The sequence below is a fragment of the Zerene cesonia genome, chromosome 3, assembly GCF_012273895.1.
Source record: "Zerene cesonia ecotype Mississippi chromosome 3, Zerene_cesonia_1.1, whole genome shotgun sequence".
Classification (NCBI taxonomy): domain Eukaryota; kingdom Metazoa; phylum Arthropoda; class Insecta; order Lepidoptera; family Pieridae; genus Zerene; species Zerene cesonia.
This window is the reverse complement of record NC_052104.1, coordinates 7,251,504-7,260,510: the sequence shown is the minus strand read 5'-3', so window position 1 is coordinate 7,260,510 and position 9,007 is coordinate 7,251,504. Positions and strand designations below refer to the sequence as shown.

Genomic DNA, 9,007 nt, shown 5'->3' with positions numbered 1-9,007 from the left:
GAGGAAAAATCCATCATCGGCGAGCGGTCAAATAAGCGGAGAGCCGACAAACGAGAAACTACGGGGCGGAACACGCGGTAGACAGGTAGGTAGAGGACAATGTGTTCCCGCAGTCTTCTCTTCTAGCACGTCGGAACATAGTCAGCTCTTAGTCCGTAGGAATTTGACATAACCCACAGCTCCTTCTCCGGAGACGATGTGGTAAATTATAGACATAAAAATATTATATAATAAAGATATCTGATACGTAAAACTTTTTATTATTTATCTGTATACCGAGAGAAGCTATGAAATGCGATCGTGATTATGAAATAATAATTATGTGAGTAGCATGCATTTTCATTAAACACTTTCTAAGAGATTCACAAAAATACGTTCTTTTCGCGGTACTCCGTGCTACTGTATGCGTTTATTTCAAAGATTACGGTCGAGTTACATCTATAGTTACTGTTATATTGTTTTACCATCCAAGGAGATTGTAAAATAATTGTATGAAGAGAAAAACTGGTAACAAACCATTTTCATTGGTTTTTGTTCAATTATTTTTATTTATCGATTATTGCATGGAATTAACGATTATTTTCTAAAACTACCCTAGATAAACAGCTGGCAACACTTATGGACTTGGTCACGTGATTAGTAGTCTGGGTTTTGCAAACGGTGAGTGGAGTGCCTTGTCATCAGTCCTAAAAGTTTTTGGATGATTTTCTTTGGAATTCATATTCAAAGTGAGTAATTTATCAAGAAAATTGACTAACCTCGCATGATAATTTTTTTATGTGGTGTTTTGCTGTGATTGTGAAATGTGTTTCTATATGACGAAATTGTACCTTGTTCCGTGACTTGTGTGATGTGACGCCATTTTCTTCGTGAATGCCAATTAACGATATTCTTCAATATTTTTGATATCCTAACGTTTAGTGCAGCTTCTGGGGGATAAATAAACATTAAAATAGTTGGCATGCATCTTATACTTGTGGTAACTGGAATTTTGAAGCCAATTTTCAGATATGACAGTGCTTTTATGTTGATTCGTAGATTTGCACGCATTATGATCATGACACCACCTTCTGAAAAGCATTCATGCTTAGCTTATTATTGCATGGATATATTATAGTACTTTATAACTGCTATCGTAGAAATCCTATTCGTTCAGCAGTGCGTTTGATAGTGGGTAATTGATGAATTGAGTGAACCAATTATGCATTCTTCCAAGAATTTAATCTTTATCATTCTAGACTTCCTCTTTTATGCGATATCATACAAACATTTTTTATAACCTGTAGGATTAAAACTGACTAAAGTTTATTTGCCTTATTTATAGTTTAGGCTGACTCATATGTACTCATTACATAAAGCCATTGTTTTAAGTGTTCATTTAAATTGAAAGTCATGACTTAGGCATGGATGGATTGGATTCTTTATGGCTAATTGGACTAACAAAATACTAATAATAAAAGTTTATTGTCTATTTGCTTATTCAATCTGCAAAATTAAAACACAACAAAACAATTAGCCTCTACTACCCACACTTTCCAGGGGTTGCACAATTTTTAAAATTTTAATTGTTAAATAATTAACTGTAGATAATTCTTTATCCTTGTAATATACATTTTTTGTTTTGAATTGTATATTCATAATTCTTTTAAAAAAGAGTTTAAGCCAATGTGTATTTATATATATATATATATTAATTTTTTATGGTTTTTTACCTTTTTGTAACTTTAAATATTATACAGATTAAATTTTTTTTTCACTATGGCAAATTTCACAATTATTTTAATGTACTGCTATACTAATATTTTTATAAATGCATGAACAACATTTTATCTTTGTCTTACCTTATTTTGCATAGTAGGATATGACGAGTCATTATTCATGAGACTTGTGACAATGTGTAGTGCTTATTATTTATTCCTATTGATAAATATAGCATGTTTCGTATACTGTTATCCTATTGTTTTTCTCTTCTCTGTCAGCCATATTTATATACATATTTATATATTTTTACTCAAAATAAATATTTTGCATAATATATAAGTTTCCATTACCATTTTATGTAAATATCAACTTGGTTTTTAATAATGGCATGCTTTGTTTTTAAATGAAGTTGTTAGTTTTAATGTAAATTTTATAATTATTATCAAGATGGTATTGAAGATAAATATAAAAAAATCCCAATTTTGTCATAAATTTTTTTTTATCCACTCTTTATAACCACATAGAGTCTGTACAAGCATTTTTTTGTATTTGCATATAATCACACATTTAGTCTGATTATTATCAATATTTTTGACTGATGAACCTTTTTGATGTTTTAATTTTACTTGTTCCCAAATAAGCTTATTTTTAATTTCATTTCAATATAATTAATTTGTTATAATAACATGTATTTTTTTTCCCTCATAAAGGTCGTTGTTTTAGGTGGTGTAACTATTCATTGTGATGCCGGTGGATGCTGACTTTAACTGCACAGTCGTGGTGACGCCTAGTTGTGAGCTGAAGGGTCTTCGCACTTGGAAAGACATTTGTCTGGTACGGAATTCACTTTTTCAACATCAGGTATGTGTACAATCAAGTTCACAATACTATAAACAAATTTACACTATGAACTGGTTGAGAATACAGATAGTTGCATATTTCTAATCACTTTTTTAATATGATCTAGTAAATATGATATAGTTCTAATATACCTCTATAAAAAAATAATTATAAAATTGCCTTTATTGTTATGCTGTAATATATAATGCTGTTTTGTGATAAACCTGCGTCTGCAGCTAGAAGATAGAAAGTAGAAAAGCCTGTGTCTACAGGCTTTTATACTTTACCAATATCTCTTTGTCTTTTTTCTACCCTAAATAGTTGTCACTCTACTGCATCATGTCATGTAAATAAATGAACAATGAAATTAACTCAACTTACATGTTAAATTAGTATATTTACCTAACAATAAAGATTTCAAGTTCAAATTATATCAAAGAGCTCTTGGCCAGGCTTTTGTGTGTCAGATATATCGGCAGCTTGTCAGTGCCAAATATTTTGGCAGACAAGCTTGTAACACTCAGTACACATGTTCCCTTTAAACAACTTCGTCCGTACTATATAAAAATTAAAATTTCACGTGCTCTCATTTCATTGACCTTGCCGATTGTCGTGTCATTGTTCCGCGCGGATTTTACGAGTGATAATTGCAATCGTTTACATTGGATTCAATTGATCAAGAGATTGTCCAGGTGGGTACTTTGGGGTGGCTGTCGCAAAGATTTATTCACATCAGAATCGGTGGCGGGCGCGTGGCGGCCGACAAAGGTCAGCGCCCTAGCCCAGGACTAATTTGGGGGAGATCGACGACTCGCAACGTCGCGGCTTTGTCTGCGTTCGTCGCACCCATACCAATATCTTGGCTTTATGCCTATGTTTATAAGAGCTATCTTCCTTTATCACTTTGTTTTGTTTTCTTAAAATAATAATGAACTTTGTCTTTGTAGTTATTAATTCTTTTTTGTAATTCAATAACTTTTTAATTTAAGGTTTATAGCATCAAATTTAAATGGTCTTAATTAAGTTGAAATCACAGTTGTTTTTGAGAGTTTATTTTGTGTTATATACTTGTTACTTTATCAGGAGAGTTTTAATTTATTGGTTATCTGCGCAACACAGAACTGAGGTTGTTGTGGTTTCTACGTGCGTCGTTGTGGGGATTGTTAGGTGTCGAGAATCGAGTTATCTGAACGAACGTGGCATGTGTTTATCAGCTCTTGTAATATTGGTTCGGTTTGTTTGTATCGATGAGTGCGTGCGCGTGTGAATAGTGACGCGAATATGGCGGCACGTCGGGTGCGGGTGAGCAAACTGTTTTACTCAGTTCATGTCTGCACGCCGTGCGCGTAGGAGCTCGCCTTTGCGAGGCCGATACCTCTATATCAGGTGCAACTAAAGCAATCTTATCGCCAGATAATAGTGCCAATTAGTACGCCATTGTTTTACACCTAAATGCGTCAGTGATATGTGATTCGTGTTAGTGAAGTGCTTTCGAATGTGATTACATGACCATGGGCTCACTTTTCTGTTCGAAGGTAATGCTGCTTTGTGGTCAAGTGTGTGTTATCTGTATGTGTTTGTGTCGTGGGGAGGTACCGAAGGCAGGCTGTGTGCTAGCTTAGACGAGGTTGTTTGAAGGCCGCCGGCATGACCTTGGTGGATGAGGGTCACTGCCCTTGCTTTGAACTTTTATGCAGTTTTCCCCGTAGATCTATATTTCAATATTTAACGCAAAATACCATGAAAATCTCTCACCTTATTCGGGCGACTTGTAGTTTCAATGAAAAATCTTTTACGCGTCATATACAATTATATTGCAGATTCCAATTTAATATTATTATGTATGTATAATCAGTTGAGTACACGTTAAAAACTCGGCAGCGCGAGCGTACCTACCTACTGAAATATAATATACGCGGCTCGTTTATATTGACCTTTTAAATGTGTGTTGTGAATTGTTTTCTAAATAGAGATCTATTTAACCCACACACGTAAATAAGTTGATCAATGTCAATGTATTTGATTGTTTGCGACGCAGTAACCAATGAAAATAGAGGCTCCCATTATGAAGATATTATCTTAATGATTTTGTGGTACTGGTATTATCAAAAGTTTGATTATGTTATCTTGACACGTTTCGTACCACTATATTATCAGTCCACGACAATTTTTAGTACATTGGTACGGTAATTTAATAAGTTGCTATTTTTCTTGTTGAAATAATCAGCAGAGTGCATTTCTATTGTTATAATAAGTAAATGGAAAAATATAGAAAAAATATGAATACGGCGAAATGGTATGAAATAAAGAATGTTTTTTTATTGCAGTCTGCTCTATATTGGATTTAAATAGGACCCGAAAATGTACGTATCAATATTTCTAGCCCGTTAGATGTAGAGTAGATCTAATTCAGCTACTAGAGAGTGACTATGAAAGCTAGTGATCGAAATATATTTTAAATGATAAATGATATATAAACTATAATTTTGTAAGAGTTCTTTATCACATCACCGAAGGAGAGACGTAACTGTAAGAAGCAGTTCGTAGCTTTGTATCGGCTGCCGCTGCGTGTGCGCACAATCAGCTGACAGATCGGCAGCCATCTTGCCGTGCGCCGTCCATTGTCTGTGAAGCGTCATTGTGCACATTTGTTAGTTGTGACGCATTCTCTAAACGATAATGCCATTGTCCTTCCTGTTCTGGTTTTGCACTTTGTTAGTAAATCCGTGCTGCCTGCTCTGACCTTATTTTCCCATCTTTACTTCCATGTTGCTACTACGCGGAAGGGATTAAACGTGAGACCCTGACGTGTTTATTTTTAGTATGCGACGTTTGCTTAGAGAAACACGTACGAATATTTCGAAATGATAGGAGAGTTGAATGTTTATTATTAATTGCAATATGTACTGACTATAGATTATCGAGAAATGTTTCCTCGAGTGTGTGACGTCACCCATTAAAACAGGTTCCGTGTATTTCTGATTCTTTGTTTGTGTTTAATAACAAATGGATGTTGTTTTTCCTTTAGATCGGGTTCTCGGATTTTAGTATTGAAATTAGGGGCAACAGTGAAATTGCTTTCCTGGTTTTGTTTCACTATGAATAATTTTTATTTGACAATTGTTCGCGGAGGATTGTATAATGGAGGTGGACTCCAAGCTCTCCCGTTAATTTTTCTTAGGATTCTCTTTGCTCTGCACGATTTTTTGCCGCAACCGTTATAAATACCGTTGTACGAGTGGTCAGACCTGTATTTTGTTTCGACCGCTTTAAATTTGATCAATTGAGCCAATGATAACGTTCACGAGTGCTCCAGTTCTGGTGCGACCTATATTTTGGTCAGTTATCATTCTACGATTCCTACCTACATTTATTACAAGATAATTTATAAGATAATTATAAAGATAATATAACTATTATTTTATATCCCTGTATCACTAATTTTGTTTTGGATTAAATATTCGTGCATCGATGATGTTCCTTTACTTATTATGTCTTCATTAATACCAATGATATTGTACGTTCCTGTTATGCTTTTTCTTGTTTTTATAAAATTATTTAACATTTACACATTAATGTGATATAAGTAAACTGTTGTGTCGTGCTCATCTTGCGGAACGATAGCCTTGAGCTTCCTAGTTGATAGAACGAGTGAACAATCATCAATGTGATCCATTTAAAGAATTTAATTTGCCGGAATTACAGTCGCGTCGCATCTATTACTCAATAGACGTAGGACGTAAATAGCCTGTTGGCACATTTATAGTTCTGAGGTCTAACACGTGTAACAATTACAAGAATAAGTTTTGAAACTTTTAAACGAAGTTCGTGGGGGGTATCGCTGGTTATGTGATATCTGAGTTCAAACATATAGCACACGTGTGTGTCGGTTGGAATAGCTTGGAACATGTGTTTGGCGTTAGTTATGCGATGCCTGTGCAATGGTAGCGAGTCGTGCTCGAATTGCGTAGCAGCACTTCGCAACTGGGTCAGCAGGCCACTGCGCACACATCGCCGACGTCTACGATACAGCTTGCACACATTCACACCTTTAAAGTTATAGATAGCATTCCTCGTCTAGGGAACTGTTCTTTGCGTCCTGTTGCTATCGATGTATTTATTTCTTCAGGACGGGTATAACTAGTGATGATATACTTCCAAAATGTCAGTTTTCAGATACGTTCCTTGATTAAACAAAATGTTCGAGTAATTATTGAACAAATACGCATTTTAACACTGAACCAATCATATGGTATCTAGTTTTCTTAATGAGTCATTTCTATTCGTATTTACAGTTAAGTCTGTGTGAACTGTCCTGACAGCTTTTGCTGTTACAATAATAAATCCAAGTAACAGCAATTTAAAACCTTTGTAGACAAAAGATTTTTTTTATTAAGTTGTGGTGTCTGTCAGAAAAACGTATCTGATTATAATTCGCTTAAGACGGGCAACAGACGACAGATTTTAACTGACCTACATTCATCGCAGCTCGGAACATCTGCGAAGTTTTAAGCTGTCATCTGAAGATCCTCACTTTTTTATACATCAAAATATATAAAATAAAACAAAATATTTTACTAGGAATGAGTAAGTTAAACGTTTTTTTTTTTTGTCATAACCTTATTTCATGATCTTGACATCGTCGTAATCTCTTTGTCATATTAACATTTGCGTATTTACTTGACGCGACTACGCATTTTTTACATGACTTGCATGTAACAAAGAAAAATGTTCAATTTAAAATAATTCAACAGGCTTTGGTGCAATACTATTAACCTTACGAAAACTATTAAAAACTCGTGGCGTGCAATCGCAAAAAATAATAATATTTTAACTAATACGATAGTATCGTAATGCTAGCACAAATTATCGAAGATCACGTTTTCAACTAATCGCGTTGGTTACCTTGGCACACTTAATTCGGAACAATATTAACTGCTTTGAAATTTTGTATCTGAAATATTATTATTTTTTTTTAAGAAAACGGTTTCACCTGATATCTTTGCTTGTGGTGTCACTACGTAGTTTTAATGCGGTCGTCGTGACATACATCAATTGTTATTGTTTTAGCGATTCGTAGGTAGAATACGCGGTTTTGATCATAAAAAAGATATAGGTTGCGTTTTTTAACCGGTGTTCCAAAAACGAAGGAAATTCATAGTTCGGCTGTTTTATGTTTATTTTTTTACCCAATAACTCTGTGGGTTTTCAATTAGCATCAATGTTTTTGTATTTGATTGGAATTTGTTGACATTTTTTCTCGTTTTAGAAACTTCCCAGGGTCAAAAAATCTACATTTTGATTCAAATTAAGCCTATGCAACATCCGTAAGGAAATATTATTATTTGCATATTATGTAGATTCTTTCTTGAACAGATAACAGGAAAATCTTTGCAAATTAAAAGAAAATGCTCTAGTGTTTGCAAATTATCGAGTTTTCCAAGCCACGCTTGGATGTATTTCTTACCTCACCTCACTTACTCCTCACCTTCTCGCAATAAATTTATGGCTTGTTTGAACCAACATTAAAATTGTTATCTATATTCAAAATATGATAGAATTTGATTGTTGTTTACTTTTTTTTTGCCACATTAGTACCTATGACGTGTACAGTTGTTGAGTGCCCGCCGCGTGCGCACACCCCCGTGCCGTCGGTCGATGACTCCAGCTGCGGCCAGTGTAACGACCTCGTCTGCTGCACTCTCCACTTCACTTATTGTGACGATAATTGGTGCACTTCATAGCTCACCGTTTTAAACATTCCACATTTTTCAACACTTTTTCCTTCGATTCTTCCCGATTATATATGAGAATCTTGATTCCGATATGTATGAATGACGTTAACTGTGAACTAACTCGAATTTTGTTTTTGTCTGCGGATAAGTTGTATTAGACAAATCTCTATTTAGAAACATGTGTCCTATCAAGTTGTTGGTACAGTTTACCCAATAAATTTGTACTTTATCGTAGGAAATGATCGAAAATATCAAATTTCGTTTTTAACTATTGTGGTAAACCGCAATCAATTAACAACTCTACATGTCGCATTTGTATGCCGCAACGTATCGGTTAAAAGCAGATGTACGTACAAATGCACATGACGTAACAACTAGTTTTGTGGAAAGGTTTGAAGTGTTAGTTAAAACTAGACGGTATCGTCACCGAGTGTCGCCGATGGGACCTTGTACGTAGGCCTAGTGCTCCGTTTCACGTTCCACTTTTGGCCATAGCTCTCTCTTGTTATGTAAACCTGTCGTTATGCATATTATGTTTTGCCTCGAAATCGTGTTCAGCGCCTAGCTACCACTTTCTATTGGAATAATCGGTTACATTGAACATGCTTCTTATAATATAATCAATTTTATGGATCGATGGTATGTACGCTGAATGCAACATGAAGTCATAGAATACCCGCATTTCCTACATTATTACCCTCATGTGAGGGTCACTGCTTTACCAATCGGTA

General features: G+C 34.8%; 1 protein-coding gene across 8 annotated transcripts in view; it reads left to right on the top strand.

The window, feature by feature from the left end:
* The first annotated feature begins 620 nt into the window (after nt 1-620).
* Nucleotides 621-9,007, top strand: part of LOC119839477 (AN1-type zinc finger protein 6) — a 19,919-nt gene continuing 11,532 nt past the window's right edge. For 2 of the 8 annotated variants that reach the window (XM_038365757.1, XM_038365749.1), the window contains exons 1-2: nt 621-728; nt 2,412-2,562. The gene's annotated coding sequence lies outside the window, so the exon portion shown is untranslated. Of the gene's footprint in view, nt 729-771; nt 980-2,411; nt 2,563-3,087; nt 3,234-3,837; nt 4,077-4,868; nt 4,905-9,007 lie in introns of those variants that run through there. The other 6 variants (XM_038365753.1, XM_038365750.1, XM_038365752.1 and 3 more) reach the window with 6 other exon arrangements.